The following is an 18,353-nucleotide window of genomic DNA, read 5'->3' on the forward strand; positions in this document are numbered from 1 at the left end:
AGAATGCATATAAAAGCAGTAATAGCAGGAAAAAAATTTCCCAAAGGAAAAAAGAAAGGGAAGCAGAAGCAAATTACTAATGGAGATTAAAAACTGCAAGCTTTGCATAAAATAATGAGATGTAGAAGTATATTTAAAAGCCTCTCCTTCCTCAGTAGGCAACTAAATGCCATATTTCTAGAGAACTCTAAAAAGGCCCTCAGCTAGCTGACACAGATATTTTAGGAGAGGGCAATAAGGCTAGTAAACTCCTTGCCTGCAGATTAAGAAAAAGGAATGAAAAGAGTCAAATTCAGGCAATAAAAATTCAAAATCAGAAGTAAAATTTAAGACCAGGGAGATTGTTGAAGAATTCAGGAAGCTTCAAACAAATCTTTATGCCTCAAAAGACCCAATGGAGAAAATTATAGAATATATTCATGCCAATGTTAACACACGAACAGGAATACTTAGAAAGACCAAGAGAGGAAGATGTGTTCATAAAGGTGAATAAAACTGCAGCGGCACAAAAATCTCCAGGACCAGATGGGTTCTCAGAGTTTTATAAGAGGACATCAGATATAGTTGCTGGTAAACTAACTACTCTATTGAATTGTTTGTTTTTTAAAAGAGCAATGAGATTCAGAATACAATTAAAGAAGCAGATACAGTAGAAATACCAAAGTTACAAAAAGACAAGGTGCTATCTGGCTCATGTGGGCCACTCTCACTTCTTAATGTAGACATGAAAATACTTCCAGAGACTCTTTCCAGAAGATCAGAAACTGTTATTTTTCAGTTAATACACATTTGATCAAACAAGTTTCCTACATAACAAATAACTCAGTGATAACATTGGATGAATCATAGTACTAATTCATAATATTCAGAATAAAAAGAAATAGAGATCTACCATTATCTTTAGACTCTGAGAAGGTCTTTGCTAAAGTAAAGTGGCCCTTCCTAAAAACACTGCTATTGGAGGAGAGTTTTGGAATTTAAGGAAACAATATATCTCTAATCCCCAAATAAAACTTTCATTTGAATAAACAGTTTACTGTTGTAGACCTAGAACTATTAACCTATATTTACATTTAATAATTGGGCCACACCATTTGCAGCACATTCACTCAACTTCATCCTTTTCTCCTGTTTTTCTTTTTTTTTTTAATTTTCAAATACTTCCTTGTGTTCTGAAATGTATTCTGATACAGATTTTTGTTTTCTTCCCATTTTACTGTGTCAAATCTTTAAACCATTATCTGCTAACAGCTTGAAATGTGGACATGGTGGGCGGTAAGATTCATCAGTACATTCAGATGCGTACGCACTTCAGAGCTTGCATGCATACCCTGTTTGTTTCTTGTGTGTATCTTCTAGACTAATACATAGCCTTACCTCAACAGGCAGCTTTGCATATATACACAAACCAATGTATTATCTTAAAACGTATATCTCATGCAATGTATTTTCCTAATAAAACAAGTTATTTTTTATATATTTGAATGATACAAAAGTAGGGTGAAAATCAGAAAAAAATAAATAATACTTTTTGTAAAACCCAAGAATTTTTTGGTAAAAATCAGTTTAAACTGAAAACGAAGGGGTTTATATAGCATATATCTCAACATCAAGTATATTTTATATTGTACGTGGAACTAGGTGTGCTGAGTCTGGATCTAACTTAGAACCTGTCGCTCTATTACCCACAGGTATATATTAATTGGGATATGATTGGAAGACAGGTAGTTGACAGAGGATGTCCACTAACTGAGTAGTACTACAACTGAAGGGCTAATTGAGGGGAGTAACCTCAGCAACTGGGATTATATAAAAAGACAGGAAGGGAATGGTGGAGAAGAGTTGGGAGATTGAAAGAAGGCTGAAGTTGGCAGGACTAGATGCTGCTATTACTGTTCCCTGCTCTAGAAGCAAGTGGGAAGCTGGCTGTGACCTGTTTCTATATGTAAATAATATTACAGGTTGTGGTCTGCTGGAAGAATACAATAAAACACAGTGGTAGTGAAGAAGATCTGGAGTAATTATGATCTGATTAAGGTCTGAAAGGTTACCATTTTTGGAATCTGAACAAAATAAATACACTGACAAAGATATGGCATTACCAAACACAAATGGTCTGTTGAAGTTAGCAAATGCAGGTTATGAATAAGATTAATACTTGAAGGAAACTTCACGTATTTTAATAATGACAAAATAAATTAAAAAAATAAAGGGTTTAATACAAAACTTTTGGATCTAAAAACTAAAAAATTGAGTAGGTTTTAAAACTTGTAATGATAGGCTATTTTGATTGTTTTACTTTTCAATTTGTTATTAACTTATTTTTTTTACTCTGGTATAATTTAATCTATCAGACATCTGGGAGTTAAAATGAAAGATTTTTGACAACTCTCATAACAACATTAAGAGTCAATGGAAGGTGACCATATGGTATATAAAGGTTTGCCCTTATAAACTCAAATACCATTAAACCTGTATTTCATCATCCTAATTCCATAAATGTGTCCAGCTTCTTCTTGCAGTGATTTATGCTTCTTACTGCTATTGCTGACTTCAGTATTTGATTCCATCTTCCAGCCACTCACTGAGCTAATCAAATTAATGTTTAAACATAGTATTTTTATTATTATTTCAAAAAAAGAGAGAAACTTTTTAATAACATTTCTGGGGAAGAGGAAGAGGGTAGAAATTCTTGTCAGCAGGAAATATGGTCCATCATATAATATGGAAGACTTGAAACATAGATCCAATTAGCTGTGTAGTAGATTTTTGCCACCCAACTAGCAAACCACTACCACCTGCTCCATGCCGTCAGATGTTATGGCACTTTATTCACACCAGAAAACACGCATACATAATTGCAGGTAATGAATGATTATTCCTTAAATTATGTTGATACGGTTTATTGGTTAAAATTATGGATCAGAGACTCCAAAAGAGTTCTGGGTTTTGCAAAATAAAGTTTGCAGATAATACAAAAATTGGGGGAGTAGTAAATAATGAAGAGGGCAGTTGATTCAGAACAATCTGGATCTCTTGGTAAACTGGGCACAAGCAAAAAATACGTTTTTATATGGCTGAATGCAAATGTACACATCTAGGAACAAAGAATGTAGGCCACACTTACAGGATGGGAGGCTTTTTCGTGGGAAGCAGGGACTCTGGAAAGAATTTGGGAGCCATGGTGGATAATCAGGTGAACATGAGCTTCCACTGAGCCACTGTGGCCAAAAGAGCTAATGTGATCCTGGGAAGCAGAAACAGAGGAATCTTGAGGCGGAGCACAGACATAATATTACCTGTATATTTGGCACTGGCATGACTGCTGATAGAATATTCTATCCAGTGCTGGTGCCCACAATTCAAGGATGCTGATAAACTAGACAGGTTTCATAGAAGAGACACGAGAATGATTAAAGGACTGGAAAAGATTAGAAAAGATCTAATAGTGATTATATCACTAATTATAATGACATTATATAATGATATAAAGAGCTCAATCTATTTAACTTAACAAAGAGAAGGTTAAGGGTGACTCTGAAAATCTTTAGAATTTGAGTGTGAGGGTTGGGGATCACTAATAGGAAAGTAATTCAGTATTCATGCCAATTCAGTCATTTATCGCTCAAGCAATGGTATCCCCAGACATTGGTTTGAGAGCACTAACTCATTTTCATAGGACACCAAACTGCCATGAGACAACTTTCAGTCCCAGACACCCTGCATTAAAGTCCAGCCAGCTCTTTATCTCATTTCCCCATCTAGTCCTCTACCATTATCGTCTATCTCTGTACAAGAAAACACTCTGCTTCTGACACACCGTTAACTAAATAAGCCAGAATTTGGAAAACTCAGAGATGGCCAATGTATTATAAATTATGAGGGTGGCCTTTAACACAGTAATTCTTCACTCCCTCATGTCAATCCTGAGCCCACAACATACCAAGCGCTTGATCAGACTTTTACACCTTTTTTCCCCTCACGTGTGATAATTTAATTAGCCAAAATAAATAAACAAACAAGCTTCTTTACAGGAAAACCTTTGATGTAATCTAACCTCTAAAAATATACAGATGAATGCTTTTCCTGTTAATGTTGTTCCCAGGCTTTCCAGACATGGAATGCTGCCAACAGGAAGAGAAAAGGAAAAGGAGAAAGTCCAACAAGAAAAAGACAACACGTGCAAGTGTGGTTGAAGTGATTTAGGATAAGTACTTCTCAGACCCATTGCTGGAAATACTCCTGATAAAGGTAGATGTGGAAGCTGGGTACCTGGACACAGTGAAATGAAGGATGTGAGAGAGAGGAAGGAGCTGTTCATTGATCAAATGGAATCCAGACATGACAATAATAGTTAATGAACCGTGACCTACGAAGCGGCTTCAGCACCTTTTTATAACCCCACTTCATGGCCTTAATAATAATAAAACCATCAGGGCTTTTTACAGACCACATCTGCTCCAGCTTCTGAAGGGAGAAAACTTTAACTGCAGGAGGTACATTTGATTCTTACCCAATTTTTCACTTTTTGTGCCTATTATGTTTAGAGTATATTTCGTTGTAATGTGTTCACTTTTATATCTCTAATATGCACATAAAAGAGCAGAATTCCATATCCCTAATGGATTTTGTATAGCATAATTGCAGAAAATAAATATTTAATTTATATTTATTTTAAGTAGCAGCTGAACCTGACTGAAGAGTAATAAGCAAATCATTTTTTAAAAAAAAAACAACAAAAAAACCCATCTCTTCAGTGAAATGTCTGGTCTTAACAGAAGGTACTGCTTTTGATTTCAGATAACTTGTAAGTTTACATCTTACATTGAAAAAAATATGAAGCTGATTTGTTGCTTGTGAAAGATGCCTGACTAACAAGCCTGGAGAATGATGTTTTCTGTTTATCCATAGAACAGGTATAGCTAATGTAACAATACAACCTTCCCCAAACTGGGCGTGACCCATGACTGTGTACCTCAACCCTGACCTGGGGGGAACAGTTCTGGTAGGGCAATTCAGTCTCCATATTCATTCAGTATTGAGTCCTTTTGCTGAGAGTGCCAGTTTGGTTGCCAGATAATGTCAACTGTAATGGTGGAAACTGGACTGATGATAGCAACATGCACACAGGCCACTGAAGAGTTTATAGGTGTGTGGAAGTATAACATTGTATAAGTATAAGGGTGTATAAGGGGACGTGCTGGATACATTGTATATGAGAGGGCATGCCAAAACATGTTACAAAGTATCTGAGGGAGCACACGTAGGGACAGTTAGCTTTTGAATGGAGAAGCAATTAAGATAGAGCTAGCATGTCTAAGAAGCAGGCATCAGAATGGAAGGTGTGAAGGGCAATTAGTTAAGTTAACTGGAAGCTGTTAAAGGAGATTGTTAAGGGTGGCAGGTAATTGAAGATACGTGACTGGTCTTAGGGATCTCGAAGGGTGGTGACTAAAATCTTTTTCTTCTTTTGTCTGTAACTTCTCTGTAACTTGTTCTCCAAAAAACTGTAAATTAAAAGACACAAGCCCCACTCGGGGGGCTCACTTCTAAATGTATTAGCAGAGCAGCTTTGCTAACAAAACAGAGTGGTCTGATAAATTGTGAGTCTGAGTCAAACTTTGACAATTTGGAGGTCCCACCGAGATGGCAAGCGGCTTCACTGAGGCTGTGTGATCCCTGACTGCCTTGCAGGACGATCGTGGCAGCCGGCGCCTGGACGCTTAGTCCAAGCGATCCTCCACAAGACAGAAAGGTACACAGCAGCAGCGCAGTCTACGCCATTGAACTTGTTGGTTCCCACTCTGTTCGGGTAGGGGTCTTTGGATCCAGCTTCTGGAATCAGACGTCTCAGGTAATTATTATTTTTGTGCTTTAACCGGTTTGAGGACTGTCTTGTCTTTGTGTCTATCCGTCTTCCCTGTGGTGTGTGTGTGAATCTGGGAGCCATCTCTGTCCGGAGACTGGCTGACCAAGGGGTCCCCGTCCCCACGGTCTGAATTAGTGGAATCTGCACAGCTGCAGCCACACCACGCCTTGGGTATAACCCCTGGTGTGAAAGCAAGGGCAGTTGAGGCAGTAGCCTGTGGGCTCCTTTCTGTGTGTTGCACCGGGTACCGCTCTGCTGAGCCCGAATTTCCTTCTTGTGTGAGTGCTGTGTGAAGTCCTCCTGGATGGGTAATCAGAAGTCTAAGGTAGAACAGTTCCCTAAGGGAACTCCAGCTTATTTTATGTATTTTAGGAGGGGTCCGGACTCTTGTAGGTTTCTTGAAAAATGGTCCAAATTAGCTCTAGAGAACCCCAAATTACAGTGGCCACTGTTAGGTTCTTGGGACAAGGATTGAGTGGACGCTTTAAAAAGCAAACTCGTCCTCCCAAAAACCAAATTGGAGAGAGGAGAAGTAGACTGCTTCATGCAGTGGTGGGAAGAGGCAAATCGTAGATGGACTGAGTCAAAACTCACCTCTTAAAAATTCTATCAGAAAACTAACAGTTCAATTGGATGCAGTCTCTCCCACCACTAGTCCGAGCGCTACCCTTTGCCCAGTCCTGTGCAATGATCTGGATCAAACCCCACCCACACCATACTCCTGTGCAAATAAGAAATCAGAAAAGGAAAAATCTTCGGTGACTACAGATAATGAAAGTGAAGAAGATACCCTCATTGGCCTCGCAGCTCTGCAAAATATTATGAAGAAGAAATCCAAAGCAGACTGCAAAGATTCTCTTGATATCTCTTCTTGGAAAAGAGAACCTGATGGGAGGTTAATGAGAGACTCTGATCAAACTGTTGTGGCACCCTTACGAGTCCTTAAGATGGGAGAAAGTGAGTCCATATGGGATTATAAGCCCTGGACTCGTATGGAACTTTTATCTATAGTTAAAAGTTTTCCCAAACCACAGGAAAACTCTGTCAAATTTGCTGAGGAGTTTCTGTTAATCTGTGAAACCTATGAACCCTCTGAGACAGATCTCCTCCAACTGTGTAAATTGTTAGCTCCTGCCAGTTATTATGAAAAATGGTTGGCTGCCGCAGACTGGCGAACTGAGGCACGCCACTCAACCATAAAAAGTACTGGCCCAGATTCGGCATACAGAGACCGGTGTATGGCTCTTTGGAAGCGCCTGCATCAAGCCATTCCCAAAGTGTGGTCTCCTAAAACAAACTGGACAGCAATACGTTGCTGTAAGCAAGGGCAAGGAGAAAGCCCAGGCGACTATAGGTCCCGGCTAACTGATATTTTCCTACAACATTCAGGAATACAAGAGCCCGATGTAAATGGGCAGGGGGCCTTGGCACATGCATTTGTTGATGGTCTTCTCCCTGCCACAGGCAGCATGTTAAAACGAATAAGTGTGGGATGGGAGACTGAAACCATGGACAAATTGCTGGCAGTAGCAGAGCATTGCCACCGCACTTTAAAAGGAAAGGAGGAACAGTCCTCCCAAAAGTTAATGGCTCTGCAGATACAGCATTATTCAGGACTAAGCAGACCACACCGGGGGACAGGGACGGGGTTGCAGAAGGGGGCGGGGGCCTGGATTAACTGGGGTTTGTAACTACTGTAAACAGCCTGGACACTGGAAAAAAGAGTGTCCAAGACGACCTAATAATTGTATGGGAAATCAAGTGAACCCCCCGCTGGTTCCTCCAGCTGATCCCCAACCCTATTTTTTACCCCAACAATGACGGGATGCTGGGGAACCTCACAAAGTTTTAGCTCCCTTATTACCTCTGTCCCCTACTGGAGAATGTGTCCTGACTGTAAATGATCTCTCTCTCTCCCTTTCCTTGTTGATACTGGAGCTTCTCTTTCTACAATCCGCACCACTGACTTGCCTGAGGTTCCCCGATCTGGAAAATCTGTGTCTGCTGTTGGCATTACAGGGATCCCTACCTCTTTTCCCCTCTCAAAACCTTTGTCTGTTCAGGTCGGTCCCCTCTCTGAGGAGCATGCATTCCTCCTCTCTGATTCCACCCCTGCAAACCTTCTGGGACAGGACTTGCTATGCAAACTTGGCTGTTCTATTTACTGCTCCCCAGATGGTGTCTATCTGCAAATCCCTCAGTCTTCCTTATGTGATTCTGTAGCCTCCCTGCTGTCTGAAACTTCCCTCTCCACTCCGGTCCCTTGCTGTCCCTTAACTCCATCCCTAGAGCACCTAATCTCTCAGGTTCCTTCCTCCCTATGGCCATCTCACCCATCTGAAGTGGGCCGATTAAATACTGACCCAGTTCGGATTACTGTAGACAATTCCAAACCTCTGCCTCGCCTGTCTCAGTATCCTTTGAATCCTGAGGCAGAGGCTGGGATTGCTCCAGTTATATCTGCATTAAAAGAACAAGGAATTATTGTCCCTGTTCCAGCCCCTGTAACACCCCTATCCTCCCAGTTCAAAAGGCTGATGGTAAATCGTGGCGATTTGTTCAAGACCTTCGAGCTATTCACCGTATTGTCATACCTTCTTTTCCAGTGGTTCCTAACCCTGCTACAATACTAGCGTCTATTCCTCCAAATGCAACCCACTTTACTGTTGTAGATTTGTGCTCCGCTTTCTTCTCTGTCCCAGTTCACTCTGAATCCCAGTATCTCTTTGCCTTCTCCTACAAGGGTCAGCAATATACATGGACTACCCTTCCCCAGGGGTATACAGAGAGTCCATCCTATTTTTCTCAAGCCCTAGCCAGGGATCTTGCTGATCTGGTTTTCCCATCAGGATCCACACTGATCCAATATGTGGATGACTTACTCCTGTGCTCCCCCTCTCTGTCTGCCTCAGAAACTGATTCACTAACACTTCTCACAGCTTTAGCAAACAACGGTCATAAGGCTTCTCGCACAAAATTGCAGCTCTGCCAAACCTCTGTCACATACGTAGGCTTCCTTCTCTCCCAGGGCTCCCGTACACTCTATCCAGCCCGGGTACAAGCCATCCTTAGCTTTCCCCAGCCTTGCTCTCCACGCCAGGTCAGAAAATTCTTAGGCATGACAGGGTTCTGTAGGCAATGGATTCCCCAATATGCTTCTCTGGCTAAACCACTCCAAGAACTCACTCGATCCTCTGTACCTAACCCCATGCCATGGCCACTTGAAGCAAATGCTGCTTTCATCTCCCTTAAGCAGAATTTAGCCTCTGCCCCTGCCTTAGGGTTACCTAACTATGACAAGCCTTTTACCCTTTTCTGTCACGAACAATCTGCTTGTGCCCTCGGGGTTCTTACTCAGGAGCACGGTGACAGAAATCGCCCGGTGGCTTATTTTTCTGCAACCTTGGACCCTGTAGCCCCTTGCCTATGCGCTGTAGCTGCTGCAGCACGCCTGGTCGAGATGTCTGAGTCCCTTGTCCTCCGCTCTCCTCTCACTGTCATGGTTCCCCATTCTGTGGAAACTCTCCTTCTGCAACGCAACGCTGCTCACTTCTCCTCTGCTCGCCTCACTAGGTATGAACTTTTGCTGCTTTCAGCCTCACATATCACTATTAAGCGCTGCTCCCGGTTAAACCCTGCTACCCTCCTTCCTTTACCTAGTGATGGTGAACCCCATGACTGCCTTGCAACTGTCTCCGCTATCACTGTCCCGCGCCCCGACCTTTCAGATGTACGTCTCCCTAACTCTGACCTGGTATTATTCACTGATGGGTCCTGTTATAGAAATGACCAAGGCCACCTTCTTGCAGGGTACGCTGTGGTCTCTCTCTCTGAGACCATAGAAGCTGCGCCCTCACCCTCTGTGACCTCTGCCCAGGTGGCTGAACTGATTGCTCTAACCCGTGCCTGCTTTCTAGCCGAGGGGCTCTCTGCCACTATTTTTACTGATTCTCGGTATGCCTTTGGGGTTGTGCATGACTTTGGCACCCTCTGGCAGGCTCGAGGTTTTCTTACCTCTACTGGTACCCCTATCAAGAATGGCCCCTACATTGCCGCCCTCCTGTATGCAGTTTTACTACCGTCTGCCTTGGCAATTGTTAAGTGTACTGGCCACTCAGCGGCAGACACCGAGGTGGCAAAAGGTAATGCACTTGCTGATGCTGCTGCAAAACATGCTGCCACTATAAAACCTTCACCAGAAGCGTTTCTTGGTCCCCTCTCTGTCTCTGTAATGCCACCATCCCTGTCTCATCTCGCTCAGCTCCGGGATTCTGCCCCAGAAACAGAGAAAGACTCCTGGAGTGCTTTGGGTTGCTCTTTGCATTCTGATTCCCTTTGGTGATCGCCCACCGGTACTTTTGTAGCCCCCCTCTCACTCTACCCGTCTCTAGCTGCCCTGATACATGGTGTTTCGCATGTCGGCAAGGAGGGGATGGTCTCTGCTATGAGTAAGGCGGGTGGTGGGCTCCCCATTTCAGCTCCTTTGCAACCCGCCACTGTGCTGCTTGTGTTACTTGTCAAAGCCACAATGTAGGCAAATCTGTAAAAGTAACACAAGGGTTCCGGGGTTTGCCTCAAGCACCTTTCCTACACTGGCAACTTGATTTTGTACAAATGCCAAAGTGTCAGAAATATGAATTCATTTTAGTTATAATATGTCTGTTTTCGGGTTGGATTGAAGCCTTTCCCTGTCGCAAAGCTGATTCATTGTCCGTTGAAAAATGTCTGTTAAATCACATTATCCCTACCAAGGGAATTCCTGCCACTTTGTCTAGTGACCGGGGAACACATTTTACTGGAAAAATTGTTCAACATCTAAACCAGGTATTACATGCCACCCACCTGTTGCACTGCCCTGACCATCCACAGAGTGCAGGGGCAGTTGAAAGGCGAAATGGTGTGCTTAAAAATAAGCTGGCAAAAATCTGTAGTTCCACAGGGTTAAACTGGCCAGCTGCTTTACCACTGGCCCTTATGGAAATTCGGTCATCTCCATCCCAGAGACACAAACTGAGTCCATTTGAAATCATCATGGGACGCCCTATGCGAACAATGGCTACTATTACCCCAGCCCCAGACCTAAACCTAACTCACAGCACGCTCCTCCAGTACTGCAAAGGGTTAATGCAAGCTGTGAGCTCCTTCTACTCGCAGGTGCGAGCAGCTTGGCCGACGGAACCCACCTCTGCTGCCTGTCACACTCTTGAGCCTGGTGATTGGGTCTACCTGCGGCACCACCTTCGGAAGCACGCCTTGGAACCCCGGTGGAAGGGTCCATACCAGATACTGCTCACCACCCAGACAGCAGTGAAATTATCCGGCATCGCTGCATGGATCCACGCCTCACAGTGTAAGCCAGTGCCACCTCAAGGGGACCAAGCACCTCTGCAAGACCACGCAGAACCAGCTTCAACCCCAGAAGACAAAGAGGAACAGCCTGCAATACCTTACAATCTGCGCTCTCGTAAGGGTTGCCAGAAGCAGAGGGTAAGCAGACAGCAGGACCCAACAAACAAGAAGCAGTAGTGAGCCTAGCACCTGCTTCCTGGTGGACATAAAACCGTGACTGCGGTTCCCTCGAAAGCGGTTGTCGGAACCAGAAAGGGTCCTGCTTCCAACATGTGTCCTTTGAGAAGCTTAATCCTCAGCTACTGTGTCCTGAGGGTCCGGGGAATCCAGAGTGACAGTGACAATTCTTTCATCCAACAACAGGTGCAGATAGCCCAGATCCTGAATATTTCTAATTGCTGTGTCTGCAGCCACATCCCAGCTCACTCACAAGCTAGTATCCCCACCATGGCAATCCCTTTGAATTCCTCAGAGCTTGCTGGAGAACTCTATCCACTTAAAAGGACATGGAAGGAAAATGACACTTGGGGGCTGGGAAAAACATATGTTCCTAAACTTATAAGTGTGGTGAAAGGAAAGGGCCACTGGTGCTGAGTGTGTAATGGGACAGGGCTGAATCTAGGGAGGAGCAGCTGTCTCCAATACATCGTGTCCCATGGTGTATGGGATTATTCAAGCAAGGTTGGAGAATGGCAAACAGGGTATGGAAAGATAAACTTCCTCTCAACCTGGGATCAAACCAAAGATTCAATCTTTTGCTCCCCCTACAGCCTCCCTGAGAAAAACAGCACCATCTACAAATGTCATGTGAATGCTACCTCTTCTCCCAGTGAAAATTATCCTGTGCCCTTTGGGGGATACTGTTCCTCCTTCATAAATTCTTACATGTCAAAGGGTTGCAGTCAACCCTTCCCAGCTTTAATGAGACATCATTGGGTTTGTGGGGAAAATGCTTACACTGTGTTACCAGCAAATTGGTCAGGTATCTGTTATCCTGCTCAGCTTTTCCCACAATTCCGGGTGCTTCAATCCCTCCCACGAAATCGCCTCCGTAATTTCAGGCGAAAAAGGAGGGACTTGCCAGATGCTAAATGGTATGTGGATAGCATAAGCCCCCTAATTTGGGAAGAAGCGGTTGGCATTTCTTTAGTCCCAGTAGGGGGGGTAATCCACCATGCAAAAAGGCTTTTAAGGTTACAAGCGGTGGTTGAGATCATGGCCAATGAAACAGGAGAGAGCTTAAAAGCTCTAGCCAAAGAAGCAGGAGCGGTCCAACAAGTGGCCCTCCAAAACCGTCGGGCATTAGATATAATACTGGCAGCCAAAGGAGGGACCTGTGCTCTAATTGGAACAGAATGCTGTGTATACATACCTGATAATACTAATGAGGTAATAAATCATGCTAGCCATCTGGAGCAAATTGCATACCTTCCCCACGAAGAACCAAGTTCTTTGTGGAAATGGATGAGTAACTTATTCAATTTCTCTAGTCTGGGAAACTGGTTGTTTCAAGGAATCCTGACTATCCTATTTGGAATTCTAATAATCTTTGTGTGTTTTCAATTGATTTCTTGTTGTATCCAAAACTGCACAAGACACACCATCCATCAGGTTACCCCTAACCAGAGTGCTAATCTAATGTTGTTAAATGTCACCAGTGAAAGTAATGAAAAAGAACGATTGATGTATGGAATCCAGTAAGTCATTGGTCATGGGCGTAGCCTTGACCAAAAGGGGGGATTGTGGAAGTATAACATTGTATAAGTATAACGTTGTATAAGGGGACATGCTGGATACATTGTATATGAGAGGGCATGCCAAAACATGTTACAAAGTATCTGAGGGAGCACACGTAGGGACAGTTAGCTTTTGAATGGAGAAGCAATTAAGATAGAGCCAGCACGTCTAAGAAGCAGGCATCAGAATGGAAGGTGTGAAGGGCAATTAGTTAAGTTAACTGGAAGCTGTTAAAGGAGATTGTTAAGGATGGCAGGTAATTGAAGATACGTGACTGGTTTCAGGGATCTCGAAGGGTGGTGACTAAAATCTTTTTCTTCTTTTGTCTGTAACTTCTCTGTAACTTGTTCTCCAAAAAACTGTATAAATTAAAAGACACAAGCCCCACCCGGGGGGCTCACTTCTAAATGTATTAGCAGAGCAGCTTTGCTAATAAAACAGAGTGGTCTGATAAATTGTGAGTCTGAGTCAAACTTTGACAGGTGTTAAAAACTTTTTCTCAGTACCAACCTGGATTAGATCAGCACTTACAGGTAAAAGGTTCCGTATTACATTAGCAGTTCCCTGAACCACACAGCACTAAAGTTTATATTTTACACTGAATGCAGATTCAACGAAAGGCAGTTCTAATATAATCTTTACTTAAATATACCAAGATGAAATCAGAACATTTCACCCCATGGACCATCTTTCAGATACCATGGCATTAATATGGCATCCAACACATATACAAATGAACTGGCCTAGTCGCACCCCAGAGTTTAAAATAATAAATTGGCCTAAACAGCATCCAAACCTTGAAACTGTCAGTGTATTTCAGGGGAATAGGGGGAATGCTCAAATGCTTAGGGTCTAACTGATCGGGGTTGGGAAGGAATTTCCCCTTGGGTCAGATTGGCAGAGACCCTGGATTTATTTGCCTTCGTCTGCAGTATGGGGCACGGGTCAATTGCAGGTTTAAACTAGTGTAAATGCTCTGAAATTGAAGTCTTTAAACCATGATTTGAGGACTTCAGTAACTCAGGCATAGGTTAGGGGTTTATTACAGGAGTGGGTGGGTGAGATTCTGTGGCCTGCGTTGTGCAGGAGGTCAGACTAGATGATCACAATGGTCCCTTCTGACCTTAAAGTCTATGAGTGGCCTACTCCCATGAGGCAGCTGAGGCTGTCCCAAATTCCCCATTTTATATCCATACTCTCTCTTCACCATTTCTTTCTAGCTAAAGGATACTGAACAGACCTCCATTCAAAGTCTGTTAGCATTATTCCTTAACTATTGGAGGGTGTGGTGGGGAGGGGCTAGAGCCAAGAAATAAATGGCTGCACTTAAAATCACTCTGCAGAGATTTAAATTGGAGACAGAGCGTAGCTAGCACCTCTGACAGTTCCTCCAAGAACATTTGAAGTCTCCAGAATAGTAGAGGTATTCTTGAGAAAAGTGTTCTACTAAATGTTTGTGTTTTCAGAGACCAAGGAGCCCTGGAGTGGGTAAACCTGATGGGACTTGGGGATTCACAAAACCGCTAGCACTTTTTAAAAATGTTATTAGGGCGTGATCTTTTATTAAAAAATTTTTAAATGATGCTTTGAGAAAATGTAATCTACAAAGCACTTATTTTAAACAAAAGGGAAAACAGTGTTATGAAACCACAAACATTCTTGTTTGAAATCAATTCTTGCAATGCTTCTAGCTAGGGATAAACAAGAGAAAAGCACACAGCAGGGGCATAAAGACAAGAGAACATGCAGCAGCCCACATTTGGCCAGATCCCAAGTGGAAACTGTATCTCAAAAGCTTCAAATTTTGTTCTAAATTTGCAGCCCAAAGTTTCTGCACAGATTCTAAATTTAAGCAAAATAAGTTAATCCATCCCGTTCTGCACCACCGCTTCCCGCAGCTCCCATTGGCTGGGAATGGCGAACCACGGCCACTGGGAGCTGGGAGCAGCCGTACCTGTGGACGCTCAGGTAAACAAAGTGTCTTGCAGCCAGGGGCTTAACCTGAACAAGTTGTGAACCAAGTTTGGGAACCCCTGTTCGAAGGTGTGAATTTAAACCACTAAAGCTAAACCAGTGCAAAACCCCTGTTATGTACACTCTTATTTTGGTACAAAAATGGCTATTTTGTTCTACCCTAAATTGGTTGAGACCAGAGTTAAGCAAAAATGGAAACATCCACTCTTATACTCAAATAAGAGTGTCCACACAGGGCTTTGCATTGGTTTAAAACCTGACTTAAGTTCAATCGGTCTGACTATCCTGTGCAGTCAAGGCCTGAGTGTTTCAGGCAAATACTGCCAGGTATTACTGCAGATGGGCACAACTGTGACCCAGATTATTAGCCTGCTCCCACATATATGCATTTTAGTGCTTTGCCGTTATAAAGTACCTCGAAGATTAAAAGTGCCGTGCAATCATCAAGTTATTAATCACCTAACCATTAAGAGACACGGGAAGCAACCAACCATATATTATAGCATAGAGGAAGCATATTTTATTAATGACATGGATTATTACCTTACAAGATTAAAATTCTATGCTCTGTTCTATTATTAACCACAGGTCTAATTATGATGCCAGTGTTCCGTAATGAGACAATATAGTTATCTTTAACCCTGAAGAGTTCTGAATCTATCTTGTGCTGTTGCTCCATATTTATTTTCCTCTTGCCATTAACACTGTGGTTATTTTATATCACACATGTCCAAGTTCTTCCAGATACAGAGAGCCCAAACAAAGACCTCCACAGCCCACAAATCCCTCTTAATCCTACTGAAGTCAGGAGGAGCTCTCCCACTGAGTTCAGTCAAAATAAGACTTGGACCTATGGGCCCGTATCTGCAGTCCTGTTGCTCATGATAGGGGAGGAGAACTCTACTTTTGGGAATGGCTTGTAAGGCCCTTGTATGAGTGTTCTACTCTGGGGTGAATTACACCTGTTTTAAAATTAAAATTCCCATAAAAGTGGCTACTGAGAAGGATTAATGCATTCAAAACACAAATGTTGTCCAGGTAAAATAAATACTGTTTTTCCAAAATTCAGTGACTGTTGCTTTTCAGTACTACCCAGTATACTAATAAAATACACAGTTTCTTCATACATTAATTTTGCACCTCTTGCTGATCCCTTTCTTAAGTTTAAATAGTTTATTAATTGAAAATGAGAGGAAAGAATGAATATCATTAATTAACTGAGAATATAAATTGTAGTGAGGACAGTCTGACAAAGAAAATATGGAATTAAACCACCAACTGTGATAACAATATTAAACAAACTGGCAAGAAATTAAATAATGTATATGCACAATAAATATAAACTACTTAAGAACAAAACATAACAGGTTTATTTCACAGCAATATGGAATGTGTATATGGCAGACTATGTATTATTATCCAGTCGTATAACTGAATATGTGTTTGAATACTACAGAAGGTATTTAATAAATTGTCCAAAATTTCCTCCAGATTGTGGATTTTTTTAATATGTGATAACAACATATAATATATATATTCAGGATTTGTTTCTTAGCTGATGTAAATTGATGTAGAACCATGATTTTCAATAGCAGTACATCAATTTGCCCCACTGGGGATTTAGCCCTGAATTTCTAAGTAACATCCTTATCATTTATTTTACACTATTATACTTTAGAGTTTCTTTCTTATCTTTCACCTTTTTGCTTTCTTTTTACATTGATACTGATTTTCTTTCAATCTGCCTAGTTGCCTTTTTCTACATCAGGCATTTATGATCTTGCAGCAAGAGAGTTTGCTCATCTCTGATAATCCTTTATGTTGTCATGAGCTAAATGAAACCTTGTTATGAGTTGAGTTAAAACCTTAATGGGATAGATAGGTATGTTAATTCAAGAGTGAGTTCACACCTGTAAGGCTAATCCCCTTCCTAAGGCAAAAGGAGTATGTGAACCCACTCAGGAGCTTTGGGTGAGTATTGTTTTGGGTAGTGGGTGTGTATGAGTGTGAGAGAGAGAGAGAGGGCTGAACAGACAAAGAAATGGGAAAGACTGAGAGACAGGGTGACAGCCTGAAGGAACAGCCAAAGCCCAGTGTCTGACCCTGCTAGAATCCTGGGGAGAGGTTTTTGGGTCAGGAGTGCAAACTGAAAAGAGTGTTCTTTGTAATGTTAGAAAAAGAAGCTCTTTCCTTCTATTGGATTCCCTCTGTATTCGAAACACAGGACTTGTACATTCTGTGTAAATAAAATAAAACTGCATCAAAGAAAATACCTATCACCAATTTCTTTTCCTATCTGGAACAACCTACTAGACCCCAACTTTCAAAAGGGGTAGTAATATTATTTCTCTCAACCAGAACAATTGGCTAGGTAGCTGCCCTTTTGATCCTTTTTTGGTGCCTCTGAAAGATTTCAAATTAGGAGAAAGAACGAGGAGTACTTGTGACACCTTAGAGACTAACAAATTTATTTGGGCATAAGCTTCTGTGGGCTAAAACCCATTTCATCAGATGCATGGAGTGGAAAATACAGTAGGAAGATATACACACACAGAGAACATGAAAAGATGGGGGTTGCCATACTAACTCTAACGAGACAAATCAATTAAGGTGGGCTATTATCAGCAGGAGGAAAAAAACTTTTGCAGTGATAATCTGGATGGCTCATTTCAAACAGTTGACAAGAAGGTGTGAGTAACAGTAGGGGGAAAAATTAGCATGGGTAAATACACTACAGTGCTAATAAGTGATGGTCACATAAACACCATCCTACACCAGAAACCTACTGACCGCTATACTTACCTACATGCCTCCAGCTTTCATCCAGACCATATCACATGATCCATTGTCTACAGCCAAGCTCTAAGATACAACCGCATTTGCTCCAATCCCTCAGACAGAGACAAACACCTACAGGACCTCTATCAAGCATTCTTAACACTACAATACCCACCTGCTGAAGTGAAGAAACAGATTGACAGAGCCAGAAGAGTACCCAGAAGTTACCTACTACAGGACAGGCCCAACAAAGAAAGTAACAGAATGCCACTAGCCATCATCTTCAGCTCCCAACTAAAACCTCTCCAGCGCATCATCAAGGATCTACAACCTATCCTGAAGGACGGCCCATCACTCTCACAGACCTTGGGAGACAGGCCAGTCCTTGCTTATAGACAGCCCCCCAACCTAAGGCAAATACTCACCAGCAACCACGCACCACACAATGAAAACACTAACCCAGGAACCTATCCTTACAACAAAGCCCGTTGCCAACTCTGTTCGCATATCTATTCAGGGGACACGATCATAGGACCTAATCACATCAGCCACACCATCAGGGGCTCATTCACCTGCACATCTACCAATGTGATATATGCCATGCCCCTCTGCCATGTACATTGGCCAAACCGGACAGTCTCTATGC

The sequence above is a fragment of the Eretmochelys imbricata genome, chromosome 4 (assembly GCF_965152235.1).
Source record: "Eretmochelys imbricata isolate rEreImb1 chromosome 4, rEreImb1.hap1, whole genome shotgun sequence".
Taxonomy (NCBI): Eukaryota; Metazoa; Chordata; order Testudines; family Cheloniidae; genus Eretmochelys; species Eretmochelys imbricata.